General features: G+C 39.4%; 2 pseudogenes; one reads left to right on the forward strand and one right to left on the reverse strand.

The window, feature by feature from the left end:
• The first annotated feature begins 2,779 nt into the window (after window positions 1-2,779).
• Window positions 2,780-3,404, forward strand: LOC117710272 (olfactory receptor 1468-like; annotated as a pseudogene).
• A 6,410-nt stretch (window positions 3,405-9,814) lies between these two features.
• Window positions 9,815-10,741, reverse strand: LOC117710947 (olfactory receptor 1468-like; annotated as a pseudogene).
• Window positions 10,742-17,476: the final 6,735 nt, after the last annotated feature.

The following is a 17,476-nucleotide window of genomic DNA, read 5'->3' on the forward strand; positions in this document are numbered from 1 at the left end:
CCCGGGCACTTACTTGCTTGAGTCTGGACTCTCCTGCCTGCCTACTTGGAGTTCTGAAACTCGACCGTATCGGAACGTTCTCCATACGTGGCCACATTGGATGTCGCCAGATGTCGCTGTTGCTCCTCTCTGACCAGCAGAAATAAATCACGGCAACACCAAGTTTCTTCTCCAAGCAGTTTATTCACACTTTATGATACAAAAATAGCATACTCTCCCCTTCCGCGTCCGGCTTATATCCCCTTAAGGCCAGCCAACAATTCTCAGCCACGTGGCATAATACTATGGGCACTCTACTATCGAAAGCTTCAAATTGTTTACATATTCCTAATAAGGCTTGTTTTTACAGGTACAAGCTTTTGCCTGGCTGCCTGCCAGGTGCCATCTTCTGGGCACGGCTCTCCACACCCTGGACCCTGTTCACTGTCCTGCTGGATGGGGCAAGTTTTGTTTGTTCTTGTTCTTTAAATTCTACCTTCTCCTTACTGTAGTGAATAGTAATTGGTGACGATAATTGATCCCCACTAGAGATCCCTGAAGTACATTTGTCCTAGAAAGGTCCTGGGTAACTACTATGCCTTTAATGAGTTATACAGGATCTGAGGTCCTCTGGGATGCAAAGCCCATAAGGGCCAGGGATGGTACCAGGGGTAATGTGAATAGAGATGGTTCAGTTAGTGGATGAGTACCAAGGCTGCTAGTTCTTATGTCTGCAAGGGAATTGAAGATGAGCAGGATCTTGATCCAGAAACTATGACTCAGCTTGCTGGGTACATTCAAGAAAATATGTTGGTGTCTTGCTGTCAATTGAAATACTTGTGTTATGCAGTGAAAGATAGAAAAATCATAAGTTGATCCCCTGAACCCTACTCTTAAAAGCAAAGACATTAAAACCCTACTCTTAAAAGACAAAGTCAAACACTGTGTTGCCTCAGTCCCAGGAAATTAGCTGACCATTTGAACAGATGGCCCTAACTAAACAAACCTTAAGATTCATGGTGTCAGGATGCTATGGGCCCGAGATTAGCCTGGCCGGGCTTTGAACTAACAGCCCTGAGACAGTTGGTGCCAGGATGCTAAAAGTTTGAGATAAGCCTGACCCCCTTGAACTGGAGCTCATGATATATAGTGTGAAACTAGTTCGAAATAGCCAATTATAAAGTGACACATCTTAGGAATTTGAGATCAAATGTATCGATGACCTAGTGACCTGTTCCCCCTCCTTCCCCCTTCCCTAACTCCACCCCCACCTGGTTTGTAGATTCACCCTTAAAAGCTGTAAACTTCTTTTGTTCTGGGCTGAATTGCTCTGCCCCTGCGTGGGCTTTTGGAGAGACAGCCCTGGCTAGCCAGTAAACCTCTTGCGATTGCATCAAGTTGTGTTTCTCGTGAGTGATTTGGGGTGCGTCTGCAGTTCTCCACGGATCGGTGAGGTCCTTTTCATTTGGGTTTTACAGCAGCACAGTGTTTTAGGTATGATGACTTTCTTCTTCTCTCTGATTTCCAAGACTTCCCTATATTCTCCTATTATTTGTTTCATGGTCATCATTTAACCTTTTCATATTGACGGATTTATTCTAATTACTCATTATGTAATTTTTCTCTCAATATCTTACAGCTTGACACAAGAGCAGCCCAGTGAAATGCACTTCAGTGTTGTAGGGCTGAAGGGATGTTTGCTACACTTTAACTTGTAAGCTCTTAAAAACTTTGAACAATGTATTTTCTGAAAAGATGATCTATTTTTATTTGCACAAGTCCACAAATCTCTGTTTTACTCACATTCTATGTGATTGTTCCCAAGGGCAGTCCATCAAGAGTGGCAGTAATATCAACTAGATGCTCATGTAAACATAAAATGAGAGCTACACAATCAAACACAGTGATACTACAGAATCCAAGGTGATATGCAGGTGCCAAATGTAAGAAATGTATCCCTTGTGATTTTTATGTGCTGTTTAATTTGAGAACTACAGTCTTAACCTAGAGAAGGTAGGAAGTTCATTGACCTGTCACTGGCAATGGTTAATGGTAATTTCTCTGGTTTATGATCTTTCCACATATGCCTCCATAAAAGAAAGAGTACTGTTCATTTGCAGGAGGAGCAAAAAAATGGGCATGGTTTCACATGCCTGTCATACCAGTGCTCAGGATACAGATGCTGGAGTATTGTATGTTTGAGACCAGTCTTAGATATATAAAGGGAATATCTTTTTAAATGATGCATGATTTTTTTCCTACATGATTTTCCCTCTGTAATGTTAATCTGTAATGCATAATGTCTATGTGAGAAAACTTTGAATGTAGCTGTAGTAAACATTGTAAGTCTGGGAAGGTACAAGCAGTGAGACTAGGTTATAGCATTTCAGAGAAACTTGCTTAAATCTCTTGATGTTTGCCATATTTTGTCATTGAGACATGTAATAAACTGGATTCTGGACACTGTTGCACTGTTGTCCAGAATCACACAGTAATGTGTGTGTGTGTGTGTGTGTGTGTGTGTGTGTGTGTGTGCCCATGCATGTGACTAGAACACAGACTGCATAGTGTTAGAGTCTGACAAAGGGAACATCTGGAGAACTATCTACAACATTGGAGTCACTGAGAATAGTGGATGTTACAAACTTTTATCTAAGGCAGAAGATGCAACATTTTTCTACACTGACCTGTCCTCTCCTAATTCCTTCATCTAAATGCACGAAGCTCACTCTGTGGTAGAGTGTTAGTTACCTACTGAAATTATACATATCTTAATGACATTTAGAGAATATCTGCAAACATGGTTTTTGCAGACATGGAAAACTTTCTTCTTGTGGCCATGGCCTATGACCACTATGTGGCCATCTGCTTCCCTCTTCATTCCATGAGTACCATGAGCCCCAAGCTCTGTGTGTGTGGTGGTACTATTCTAGGTACTTACTGTGTTGTGCTCCATGTTACACGCTCTACTCCTGGTCAGACTATCATTCTGTGAGGAAAACATGAGCCTCCATTTTTTTCTGTGACATGTCTGCCCTGCTCAAATTGGCATGCTCTGACATTTATATTAATGAACTAATGATATTTATCTTGGGAAGACTTGTTATTGTTATTCCATTCTTACTCATTGTTGTGTCCTATGTACGAATTGTCTCTTCCACCCTAAAGGTTTCATCCACTTGGGGTATACACAAGGTCTTCTCCACTTGTAGCTCCCCCTATCTGTTGTCTCACTATTCTATGGGACAATTATTGGTCTGTATTTATGTCTATCAGCTAATAACTCTACAATGAAAGAGGCTTCCATGGCTGTGATGTGCACTGTGGTGACTCTCATGCTAAATCTCTTCATCTACAGCCTGAGGAACAGAGATATTAAAGAGGCCCTGATCAGAGTCCTTTGCAAGAAGAAAATAACATCATAATGACATTGAGATATTTACTTAAATTTATCTAGTAAATATGTTGATAGTAATATTATAAGATGTATCCCTGTATGGTATACAGGAATACAGTACATAATATTCCCATTTGTGTGGGGAGATGACAGAAAGCGGCTATCATCCTTGCAGCCATCTTGAGCCATATACCCTGATAAGAGATTTGATTACAATAGCCTACAACAGCTGAGCACACTCTGATAACATCTTGTTTTAGATAGCCAGGATTTTTCCTTGGGTGTGTGAGTCTTAAAGGTGTGTGACTTAAGGGCATGATTTAGAGATCAGATTTAGAGACAAGACCTAAGGGCATGACTTAAAGGCGTGACTTGAAGGTGTGGCTTAGAAGTGAGACATATAAAAGCGAGAGGCAGACAGAAGAAATCAGTAGGAATTAGGCATTAAAAGTACAATTTATGCCGGGCAGTGGTGGCACACACCTTTAATCCCAGCACTTGGGAGGCAGAGGCAGGTGGATTTCTGAGTTTGAGACCAGCCTGGTCTACAGAGTGAGTTCCAGGACAGCCCGGGCTATACAGAGAAACCCTGTCTCGAAAAACCAAAAAAAAGAAAAAGAAAAAGAAAAAAAGTACAATTTACAGTACAAGTTGGAGAAAGAACTTGGAACGTGGAAAGAGACTAGCAACTGGAACTAGGATTAAGGACTAGGGACTAGGGACTCAAGACTGGGACTTAGACTAAGAAGACAGACTGAAGAATAAATGGGATTGAATCACACTCTGTCTGGTCTCCATTCCTCAGGTCCATCCTCACTCTCTCTCTTGCTGAACCCCCGACCCATAGACTGGAAAAGCTTGGGGCAGTGTGAGCTCTAACAACTTAGCCCCCAAGGCTTTTGGCAGTGCGGGTTCTAATATTGACAGAACAGTCCAAGACATTTTGGACCCCAAATGTGGGGTAGTGCAGTTCTCAACATTTCTGGCCCCCAAGCGTGGGGCAGCTAGGGCCACAACACATTTCAAAAGAGAGTTTTGCAAAGTAGTTCAGTAAGAGAAGAAACCCTTAGTAATTTTGTGGTGCCATCCTCTGCTTTGGACATGTAAGTTTAGAAAATCATTAGGTAAGAGCCACTACCTTATCACAGTTCCATCCCTTATAGTTCTTTTGGTATTGAAAATAGAGTGTTCAGATTCCCCTCCCTCTACTCCTTTTAGCTCCCAACAATGCTCCTCCTTGAGAGCTACTTTCCTTTCATTTGCTCTTTAGAGAAGGGCAGGCCTCCAAGTAATAACAGCCAAACAGGAGAGAACAAGATACAGTAAGACATGAACAAACCTCTCATATTGAGACAAAGCAACCTTGTAGAAAGAAAGGAGTCTGAAGAGCAGGAAAAAGCATCAGAGATATGCCCATTCCAAGTGTTAGGAGTATACACACACACACACACACACACACACACACACACACACACACTAAAACCAATCTAACTGTCCTATTGTATACTCAGAGGACCTGGTATAGACCTATAAAAGCCGTGTGCTTGCCATTTAGATCTCTGTAAGCCCAAGTGAGTCTTGCTTAGTCAATCAGATGTTCTCCAGCCAGTGTTCTCCTGGTGTGTTCCTTCTGATACCTACAATCTGTTTCCCCTGTCCCCTTCGCTAATATCTAAGATGGTACACTGAATGAGACCTCCAAAATAGACTCCTTTCTACATAAAGTTTGGGTTTTGGTTTCTACAACTGCTCCAATCCTCTGCCCAATGGAACTTTTTTGATTACTGGGCAGGAAATCTATTTATAATTATAGCAGAATATCATTTGGATTTTTAAAAATTTTTTCCCTGTTGTGGTTGGTTCTAACTTAGGTCTTTGGGCCATCCAATCCCTAGTCTCGGCCAACTCAGGCAGTGTAGCACATGGGGTCCATCTTTTGAACTGGGCCTCAGGTTAAACTAAATATTAGTTGGCCACTCCCACATGGCCACATCACCATTGCCCTGGCACATCTTGAAAGCAGAAGAGATTGTAGATGAGGGTTTCATGGCTGGATAGGTGGCCAGGTTTTATTTTCTGAGACCTTCAGATTACCTCTCCTTGTCAAGGAGATTAGAATATAGGGTTGAAATCTCCAAGCCCACACTAGTTTGACCTCTCTATGTTCAATGAGATGTATAGATGTCCTCAATACTGTCAGTAGTTATCAGAGAGCTAACCTCTGTCCTAGCATCAGCCTGGGTTATTTAGGAATCTCTGTGGGAACTCCTAGGCTAACAACTCAACCCAATGTAATGAAATATCATCACTGGCATCCTTATCTGGCTAGAAAAGATGGCCACTTCAGACCCTGCATCTCCCAGTGGTAGAAGTCCTCACTAAGGTCACCCACACAGATTCCAGAAAGTTTCCACTGCCCTTTCTCTCACAGCTCCCAAAATGCTCCCTTATTTCCAGCTATTTCTTCCTCTACTTTCTCCTTCAATTGCTTCCCCTCTACCTCATTCCTCCTGCTCCTGTACTCACCTGTCCCCTGTAGGCATGCTATTATGCATGGTGTAAAAGTTATCCTTGTAACTTTTGTAGAATAATGTAAGGCATTATTCTAATGCTGATTTTTGTGCTTCTATATCTGGTTGCAATCCTTATTCTGAGAATCTCCCATCTCAATGTTGTGGAAACATTTCTTCTAATTTATTCCCTGACTGGTCTATAAAGAAGCTGATCAGCCAATGTCTGAACAGAGGAATGAATAGGGATAAGCTTTCTCCCAGCCAGCAGAGGCAGAGTGGGAGAGAGGAAGTGGGGGTTCACAATAGGGATGAAGGTCCAGAAGACAACATGAGAAAATGTTGGGTTGTGGTGTGCATGGTTTGATGTGTGGGTCTCCCATCTGCCCTACCCCCCACCCCAACGGGGCTAGGGCGACCAGTGAAGGACAGAGGCAGGATAAGAGAAGTTGACTGTGCTCTCCCCATGATGGTGCATGGCAGGCATTGGGCTATGAAAAGCTGGGGGACCCTGCTCGGGTTGGGGGAGTGCAATCTGAAGTCCCATGGGGAGCTGAAGCTCTTGGCTTGGGGGTCCCTGGGCCAAAAGGCAGCCTAGAACCAGCTAGTTCTCAGGTTTTTGGGCCCCCAGATGCCACTGGAGGGTCATGGAATGACTGAGAAGGAAATGGGGCTAGATTTGCCCACAGTGGAAGGGGGAGCGGGAGACAGTGCTCTGGCTGGTCCCACAGGGATGAGAGTCTTGCTTGGCTGGGTTAGGCTGCTTTCTTGGGTGACTGGGTCTCCATGGCTGGGAACTCAGAGAGGTCATCTGCGGGGCATTAGACAGCAGCTGTGTAGCTGAAAACGTTCTCCACTGTTCCCCATGGCAGGTCCCAAAGAAGAGAAACAGTCCATGGCCTTAAGATATTCATTGTCAATGGTGGAAAGTAGATGAAAACTATACTCAAGTTCCCCCGGGGCAGGCCTGAAGTTAAATACCTTTTGCAAGGAGGAGGGTCTGGGAAGGAATGTTTAATTGGCTATGCCCCCTGGCCTTTAGGTACCTCATTAATATGGATATCTGTCTTGGGGCTCCATTGCCTGTAGTCATGCCCTCTACCTGTGGGCTTGTGGGCAGGGAGGTAGCCAACTAAGCTTGGAGGATTAGAATAGATTAATGCTACTCAGTTGTTGTATCTTAAATTGTTGTTAAATTGTTAAGTTGTTGTTAAATAAATACAATATTCCAGTATCAATTATTTGGGAGCTAGCTAGGTTAAGAGAAAAATTGCAACACATAAATTTATACTAACAGTCCCCAGTCTACCTACAGAGTCAGTTTTTTATTTCCCCTATGCAGGGAAATCTATCCTCCCCCATATAGCACTCCTCTTTACATAACCTCTCTGGGTCTGCAGATTATGGTTTGTTTTTTGTTTATTTAACAGTTAATATTTATTCATAAGTAAATGCATGCCACATTTGTCTTTCTGGACTGGGATACCTCACTGAGGATGAAATTTTCTAGTTGCAATCATTTGCATGCAAATTTCATGATGTCAGTCTTTTTTAAATGTTGACTTATACTCCATTGTATAAATGTACTGTGTTTTCTTCATTTATTCTTCAGCTTAGGGACATTTAGGTTATTTCTAGTTTCTGGCTATTGTGAATAAAGCCGCAATGAACATAGTTGAGCAAGTGTCCTTGATGTAGAATAGAGTATCCTTTGGGAATATGCCCAAAACTGATGTAGCTAGGTCTTGGGCTATATTGATTCTCAATTTTCCTGAGAATTATTTTATTTTATCCAAATTTCTGTGTTGACTATAGTATAATATTAAACTGTTAATAAATGATATATCATGATCCTAAGCTCATGCTTCATATCATCCAGTTATCTCAAACACATTTTATAATGTCTCCTACTATTTTCCCTACACTAATTACAAAAATCACACAAAAATACATACATAAAACCATAAAAAGACAAAATATGAAACCATAAAATATAAGCAGAAGACCAATAATATAAAAATGTTTGGAGAAAGTACTATAAGAGAAAAAAATCTCCAAAAAATACCACTGAGTTTCAATTTGTTGTCTGTGACTGGGCATGGGGCCTGCCCATTGATGTAATTTGTATGCCCAGTGAGACTGTTTGGAGAAAAAGAAATTCTCCTTTGTGAGTGGTCAATTAGAGGTAGTTTCTGGGTTAGGGATGGGAGAACATGTCCACTTCCCCTTCTCAATACTGGGACACCATCCTGGACGTGAGCAGGTCCTGAGCATGCAGCCACCATATCTGGGAGTTGATATGTACACCAGTCCCATTGAGTCTGGAAGCATTGCTTCCTTGGAGCCTTCCGTTCCTACTGATTCTTATAATTTTTTCTCTCCCTCTTCCACAAATTTCCTGGACCCATGAGGAGAGGGGTTTGATGTAAACATTCCACATAGGACTGGGTATTCCAAGGTCTTTTGCCTTCTGTACATCTTTCAGTTGTGGCCCTCTGTATTGTTTCCATCTACTGAAGGAGGAAGCTTCTCTGATGATGACTGAGTATGACCATGCTCTATGGATATAAAAGCATGCCATTAAGAGTCATTATATTGCTACATTTCTTTAGCAGAACAATAGTATTTGATTTTTCTCCTAGCCCATGGCCTATCTAGTTCCAGGTTCTTTTTCACCTGAGTAGTGTCAGACATGTGATCCATCTCATGGAGTGGACCTTAAATCCTATCAGGTTTGTTACTTCCACAGGTTTTGTGCCACTGTTGGAGCAGTGTATCATGTGAGCATGTCACCATTGTAGACAAAGTCTTTAAAAATGAGTTGGTATTTACTTTTCTCCTCTAGTAATGTGTAGGAGACATTAGAAAAAGATTGGGTTTGAGATATTTGGATGTTATAGATCATCGGCCTAGAATTGTAATGTATTATTTACATATATTTAAAATTATACTTTAGTAAGTGCAGAAATTTGGATAAAATAAAAAATATTGAAAAATGTGTCCATTAATCTACTTCAAGACCAGATATACCACTCCTAGGTATATATTTAAAGGATATTCCATCCTACCAAAATGATACTTGCTCAACAGTATTTATTGTGTTTTTTTTTTTATAATGGGAAATGGAAATAACCTAGATGTCCCTCAGTCAAAGAAAAGATAAAGAAAATGTAGTACATTAGTGCAATTGAATAGTACTCAGCTATTAAAAATGACACTGTGAAAGTTACAGACGAATGGGTGTAAATAGAAAATTAAATCATCCTGAGTGAGGTAACCCAGATCCAGAAAGACAAATATGGTATGCATTTATTTGTAAGGGTATATTATCTCTTAAGTATGTCATAATCAAGCTATAATCCACAAAGTCCAAGAGGATACGTAAAGAGGATGGTTATACTGGGGAAGCATAGATCTCCATGGAAAGGGGGATTAGAATTTATTATGAGAGTAGACTTGGGACAGATGTAGATAGAAGTGAGAAGGATCTAGTGGCAAGGGAGAAATGGAGGGATAGAGTACAGAAAAATACAGCTTGAATTAGGTTGAAATATTTGGGGATTGGTGGGAAACTAGTACACTGAAAACTTCCAGTAATCTATGAGGGTGACCCAAGTGAGGACTCCTAGGAGTCAGAGAAGGGAGAGAACATCAGAAGAATATAGCCTGCCATATCAACTAAGCAAAACTCACATAGTTTCACAAGACTAAAATGGCATTCACTTGGTTTGCATGTTTCTGCACCAGGTCCTTTGAGTACAGATTAGGGATTTGAGCTTTGTGTTTTAATGGGACTCCAACAATGAGTTTATAGATGAAAGTGTTATGTCGTATGTTTCATTGTAACAATACATTTAGTAAGGGTAATATCTATATATTACTAGATAATTTTAAGTTTAAAACTCCACCATTGCCATTATAAAGAGATTTACTTCTTGCAAGAGACTCTGATCAGGGCCCCCTTCATGTCTCTGTTCCTCAGGCTGTAGATGAAAGGGTTCAACATGGGAGTCACCACTGTGTACATCAGGGCCATGACAGTCTCCCTCACTGTAGAGTTATTGGCTGATGGACATATGTAGATACCAATAATTGTCCCATAAAACAGTGAAACTACAGATAAATGGGAGCCACAGGTGGAAAAGACCTTGTGTATGCCCTGAGTAGATGAAACCTTTAGGATGGAAGAGACAATTCATACATAGGATACAACAATTAGTAAGAATGGGATGATAATATCGAGTCCTCCCAAGATAAATATCATTAGTTCATTAATATAAATGTCAGAGCATGCCAACTTGAGCAGAGCAGATATGTCACAGAAAAAATGGGTGATCACGTTGTCCTCACAGAATGACAATCTAGCCAAGAGTAGGGTGTGCAACATAGAATACAGCACAGTAAATACCCAGGACAGCAGCACCAGACACACACAGAGCCTGGAACTCATGATGCTGGTGTAATGCAGAGGGAAGCAGATGGCCACATAGCGGTCATAGGCCATGACAACAAGAAGAAAGTTCTCCATGTTTGAAAAAGCCATTAAAAAGTACATTTGTGTCAGACAACCAACATATGAGATGGATGTGTCCTGGCTATGCATGTTCAGCAGCAACTTGGGCATGGTGACAGAGGAAAAGCAGAGGTCAGTGAAGGACAAGTTGCTGAGAAACAAATACATGGGTGTGTGGAGATGGGAGTCCAGTATAATGAGGATGATGAGGAGGAGGTTTCCCACAACAGTGGTGAGGTACATGGCCAGGAACAGGGCATAGAACAGGTGCTGGTGCTCTGGGGGGATGGGTAGTCCCAGGAGTAGGAACTGGGAGATGATAGTTTGGTTGTTCATTACCATTCTGACTCTCCAGTATTCTAATGAGAATACATCAGGGTCACTGAAAATTCAAAATAAAAATGAATATATATCCAGGAAATATATTGTACACCAATTGCTCTTATAGTCATCATGGTAATTACAACTTCAAAACTCCAACTGTCTCTAATCATTACAGTTATTAATATTCTTTCTCAACTTCTCTTTAATAGGTCTCAATCTCCTTGTTTTTCCTAGGCATTTATATGCTGTTTCTACTGAAATAAAAAATGAATTAATGCTTCTCTCTCCTGCTACCTGCTCATCCTGAGTGACTGGTGTTTGTTTATTTGCAATTTGATCTATATTATTTCATATATTGATGTTCTTGAAGAATTTGCCTACCTTTATCATAATATATATATGTCCAGAAAAACTCACATACTCTTACATATTAAATTACCCAAATGACTGTGTTACATAGAGATTTTTTTCCTTCACTATAAACTAATCATCTTCATTCTATTACTTTATAACAGGCATCAGTAGCTCAAAAGCTCCAAGTGAATTTTTGTTGTGTCATTCCTCATTCTCCTACCTTTCCCATCTTTCATAGGAAGACATTCAGGTTCTAGTCTGGTATCTGTAAATTTATATCCATTATTTTTATATTGACCTGCTGTCATATATTATCCACAGTCTCTACTTCATTCTCCTAGTATTTTATCCATTTCTTTCTGTGAGATTTTTATCATTGTATCAGGACCACTGCTTCTCTTGTCTAGAATACAGATGCAGACTTATTTCCTGTCCATGTTCTAGTGTCTTTTTACCTTTCTCTTCTCTTTCAACATGCTTCTTTTACACTGTTCCATTCTAACAGTATAGTTCCATAACATTTTTAATTTATTTTTCAGATTACCACTATTGCTCTAATGATATGTACAAAACTCCTCCAAGGACATAAATGTTGTTTCCTTATCTCACATGCGCCAGTGTCACATCCCATCATCTCATAGTGACACTTTGATGTCTTTCTTCATCAATGTGGGGATTAGGACTCTTCACCTCCTTCAGTTTAGAGTTGCTCATTCTCTTTCCTATCACATCTCTGTTTCCCCTTCATCTGGTTCATCCTCACTTATAAGTCAGGGATAGTGATTATCACATACTCAGCTAAATTTACTCCATCTTCCCATGCTAACTGATACCTTCAGCTATGTTTTATAGCATCATATTCATATCCCATGCACTTAATATTTGATCACTGCCTTAATCTATATTCTCATCATTTGGAAAGTATATATAGAAAAGGTCACATATTTCTTCATTTTCTTTGGGAGTTTAAAAGTATTCCTATTTACCAAGTAGGGCCAATAAATGTTATGATACACTAATTTGGCTGATGGATGTTTTCTACTTGTTGCTCAAAATGAATCATATTTCTTTATTATCAAAGGTAGAAAAATCCCATTTAAATAGAAGATTTAAACACTTAGCACTAAGCTTTAAACTCTACAGTGTTAATCAGAGATCTAATGCTGTATTTCTGCACTGTTAGCATTAATCATCTGTATCACTCCACAGTGATAATGATGTTTCCAAATCATATCCACATGCTTTAATACTCAAAAATGTCATTGATGTTGGTACAGAAAACAGAGAGGATGAAGAATGTTATAAATGATTTTTAAAAGGAACAGTTACTTTGGAAAAATCACATCAGTTATTTCTTATATGACTATGCTGTATCTGATAGTTAACTTATGCATCAAGTGGGTGAAACTCTGATACTGATTTTGATCATACTAGCTGCTATGTAGATATTCTCTAAATGTCATCAAAATCTGTAGACTTTCAGTAAGTAACTAACATTATACCACAGAGTGAGCTTTATGCATTCAGATGAAGGAATTTGGGAGAAAGGACAATTCAGTATAGAAAAGGTTGCATTTCCTGCCTTAAATATAATTGTATAATATCTACTCTTCTAAGTGTCTCCAATATTCTAGGCAGTTCTTCAAATATTCCCCTGTTCAGTCTGTAACACTGGGCAGTCTGTATCCTAGTCACTTGTATGGGAAGGTACACACACACACACACACACACACACACACACACACACACACACTATCATCATCATCACCATCATCATCCTGTGATTCTGGATATCACTGGCTATTGAATCTATCACAGGTCTCAAAGCTGACAAAACAGAATAAACATCAAGGGATCTAAACAACTTTCTCAAAAATGCTACAACCTAGTGTGACTGTCTTAATCTTCACAAACTGACAGTTTTAAAATACAGCTGACTTCAGAGTTTGCACACTTAGACTTTGTGGATTAGTATTACAGAGGATAAACCATGTAGGAAAAATCATGCACCATTTAAAAATATGCTCTTCTTTTGTATCCCACACTGGCCTTAAACACTCCTGCCTCTGTATCCTGACTACTGTGATGACAAAAATGTGCTACCATGCATATTTCTGCTGCTAATATAAATTAACAGTATTGTTATGTCATGTGTGCATATATGTCAAGATTAGAATCCAGAGAAATTAACATCAATGTTTACCATTGATGGGTCAATGGACTTCCTACCTTTTCTATATGTTAAGATTGTAGTTATTAACTAAACAGGGATCAGAGGGAGTGAAAGCTCTGAATGAGAGAATGGACAAGGAATGGAAGGTGAAATTTGATTAGGCACTAGCAGGGAACAGGACTGAAGCCCTGAGGGCCAGCACAAAGAATGGAAACAGACAACCATGTGAGGTAGAAGGTAGGAGTACCCTCGAGAATGTACCAGAGACCTGGTAGGTGAGAGACTCTCAGGACACAAAGGAAGGCACCTTGGATGAAGTGCTCTACAGTGGGGAAGAGAAACTTGTAGAGTCTAACTCCAGTGGAGAGAGAGGAGATCAAATGGAGGGACGGAGTTGCTATCCCACAGTCAAAAGTTCTGACCAAGAATTGCTCCTATTTAAAGGAACTGTAGGGACAAAAATGGAGAAGAGCATAAAAGAAAGGAGATCCAGTGGCAGGCCCAAATTGGGTCCAGTTCAAGGGAGGTCTGGGGCCCTGACACTGTTACTGATGCTATAATGTGCTTGCAGACAGAATCCTAGCATGGCTGTCTTCTGAGAGGCCCAACAAGCATCTGAAAGAGTCAGATGCATATACTAGCACCCAACCATTAGACAGAAGTCAGGGACATTTGTAGTTGAATTGGGGAAAAGCTGGAAGAAGCTGAGGAGAAGGGCAGCCCCATGGGAAGACCAGCAATCTCAATTGATCTGGACCTTCAAGATATCTCAGACACTGAGCCACCAACCAGACAGAATATATCAGCTGATATGAGGTCCCTAACACATATACAGCAGAGGACTGCCAGGTCTGAACTCAGTGAGAGAAGATGCATCTAACCCTCAAGATACTTGAGGCACTAGGGAGTGGGGAGTCTTAGTGGGGGGGTGGTAGGGTGGGTACATCCTATTCAAGAAGGGGGGGGAGGATTAAGGGAAAGGGAGTGGATGGTGGGCAGACCAAAAAGGGGATGAAGTCTGGACTGTAAAAAAAGGATTAAAGAATAAAAAGAAAAAGAAAAAAACAAAAAATAAAAAACATTGTAGTTCTTAAATTAAACAACACATAAAAATCACAAGGAATATGTTTCTAACATTTGGTACACCTGCATATCTGCTTGGATTCTCTTGAAGTACTGAGTTTGATTGAGTAACATTCATTATAGATTACATTAAAATAACATCTAGATGTTATTACTATTATTACTGATGACATGTACTTAAGGGCAATCAGATAGAATAGCAATGTCTCAGATATTTGTGTACTTGTACAAAATTGTATAAAATTAATCATCATGTTGAGTAGGACTCTATTACAGAGTTTGTTCAGATCCTGAAATTGAAAGTATAGTAAACTAACCTTAAGCAATATAGAACTGAAATCCCTCTCCTAGGGATATTCTTGTGTGTAAATGTTATGACACTGAGAAAAATCACATAGTAAGTGATAGTAATGAACACAACCATATCAACCAGGTTACATGACAACTATGAAACAAATACCAATAATACATGACTAAGAAAAGAAGAAGTGTATCATACCTAAAAAAACTATCTTTTATAAAACAGAAATTCCAATTGACTTCAAGACACCAGCTTATTTTCCTGAATTTACCCAGCTCTGCTGAGGCTAAGTCAAAATTTCTGCTTTATGATCTTAACCACCTTTATTTTATTTGCAGACAAAAGAATAGTATGTTCTTTGCTCATCACCTATGTGCAACAACCCTACTCAGACGCCCTGCTGTCATCCCTGGGCCTTAGCCACCCAGCATCCCAAGAGAGGTCCAAAGCCTGTATAACTCATTAAAGACATAATAATTACCCACAAGCTTTCTAGGACCAATCTGCCTCAGAGATCTCTAGTGGAGAGCAATTATAGTCACTGATCACAATTCTCTACACTTAGAAGAATGTAGAATTAACAGAAAACAAACAAACAAAATTAATAAATAAACAGCAACAACAAGAAAGCCAAAATACCATGAAAAGTCATACTTGTTCCATGTTCAGGTAATGAACAGGGCTTCTCTTAACTGGAGCCCAATTTGTTAGTGAGAAAATCAAAGAAGGTTGACTGAAAACCACCTCATATTATCAGGAATTATTCTGAATATTATTGACTTAAAGTGTCTCACTGAACCAAAAATTTAGACAGAAAGCCATGAGTAGTATTTATGTTTTGGGCTGTGAGACTAGCCATTAAGTGCTAAGCCGTCTCTCCAGCTCACCCAGTGGTAGTTTTGAAGCAGAACGAGACTGTAGAAAGCTACCCATACTTCTAAGCTTCCAAGGACAGCATGAAAATTCAATGTGACTATTTGCAAAAGGACTTAGGGAAGATATACAGCCTTCTTTTAAAATGTTAACTTCATCTTCCAATATTCTATCTGTGTCAGTATATAGGGTAGGAATATAGCAAGCAGATGGCGTGTTTAAGGCTTCCTCAAGCCAATAGAAAAACAGTGCATGTTCCCACACCTGTTCACTCATTCCATCTTACCTCCCCATGAAAACATTAATTGCACCCACTACCACTATTATCCAAACCCTCTCCATTTATGTGAGATTACTTTATAATTCCATGTTGCATGAGTTGAGCATTGATCATGTCAGAGGAGAAATTTATTTATTTGGGATTTTCTAATTTGTTTATCTTATTGTTTATTTTTATTGTTTTACTTATTTACATTCCAAATGTTGCTCCCCTTTCCAGTCCACCTTCCAAGAATTCTTCACCTTACTCTCCTTTGACTCTGAGATGCTGCTTCCGCACTCACCTTCCCACCAACTCCAATCTCACACACCTCCATATCTCCCTTCCTTGGAACATCAAGTATCTACAGGATTAGGCTATTCTCTCCCACTGAGGACCTACATGTCAGTTCTCTGCTACGTATGTGCTGGGGCCCACAAATCAGCTCATGTATTGTCTTTGGTTGGTGACTTAGACTCAGGGAGCTCCAAGGAGTTCAGGTTAGTTGATACTTTTAGTCTTCCTATGGGATGGTCATTCTCTTCAACTCCTTCATTCCTTCTCCTAACTCTTTCATTATAATTCCATCTTTCAGGATAGCTTTCTGAGCATGGTAGTCATCAATTAAACGAAGATCTATACATAATAATGAAACACAAACCTTCAAGGCCAGAGAATCTTGATCTTTACTGATCTAACCTTTATGGAGCTTTTAAAAATGATTTAATTTGTTTTAAACATAGAAATAGTAAGTGAGATCTAAGAATGGGTTCAGGACATTAGACACAGTGCTAACTGCTATACTTCCATAGAACAACCACATTTTGCTTGCTAATTAGTTGGTTTTAATTACCCCCAAGAAGAAAGATGCCGTCCATACTCTGAACTTTGGATAATTTGAGAAACAAACATGGTTGGATGGTAGGACTACAATCCAATTCAATCATCCCTAAAAACGGTGATGTAAATGTGCATACATATAATTAAATAGCCTTAGTATTTTCAGTGTTATTCAAAGAGGCTACAATGCATTTTAGAAACCATTGTTTCCCACAAAGAATTCCTGTGTCCATTCACACATACTCTCACCTCTAACCATCTACAGGCAATTCTACTTTATGCTCTTACAGGTTTTACTATTCTTGATATTTCATGTGAATATAAGTTCTTCCTGGCTGGTTCTTTCTATTAGAATATTTTCAAGCTAAGTCTGTGTACCAATAATTGATTTTTGTTGTGAAATAATATGTCATTGAATAGATACACCATTATGGGTGTTTATATAATCATTTGCTGATGGTTCTTTCCACTTAGAGACAATGCCAAGTTGCACTTTGTGAATATTAATAAATAGTTATTTGTTTAACTCAGTTATTATAGGTTTGTACCTAGTCATATGGTAATTCTACATTAAAAATTTCCCCTTGAAATTTTTAGCTAAATTAAAAATATATTATTTATATTAGCCTACAAGGTGTTGGACTCATTGTGGCATTTTCATTTATACTTAGTTTGATAAAATTACACTTGTTTTCTTTACCCCAACTTTCTGTTCCTCATTTTGGATTTAACCATGCTACAATTCATTATTCCCTCTTTCATATCACATGTACTCTGCTTTCCTTCTACATCTCTCCCTTAAGGTTCCATTTTTTTTCTGTTTCATGAGTCATTTCTTAGTGTTCTGTCCACTATATAAAATCTCACACA

This window comes from Arvicanthis niloticus, chromosome 6 (genome assembly GCF_011762505.2).
Source record: "Arvicanthis niloticus isolate mArvNil1 chromosome 6, mArvNil1.pat.X, whole genome shotgun sequence".
Taxonomy (NCBI): domain Eukaryota; kingdom Metazoa; phylum Chordata; class Mammalia; order Rodentia; family Muridae; genus Arvicanthis; species Arvicanthis niloticus.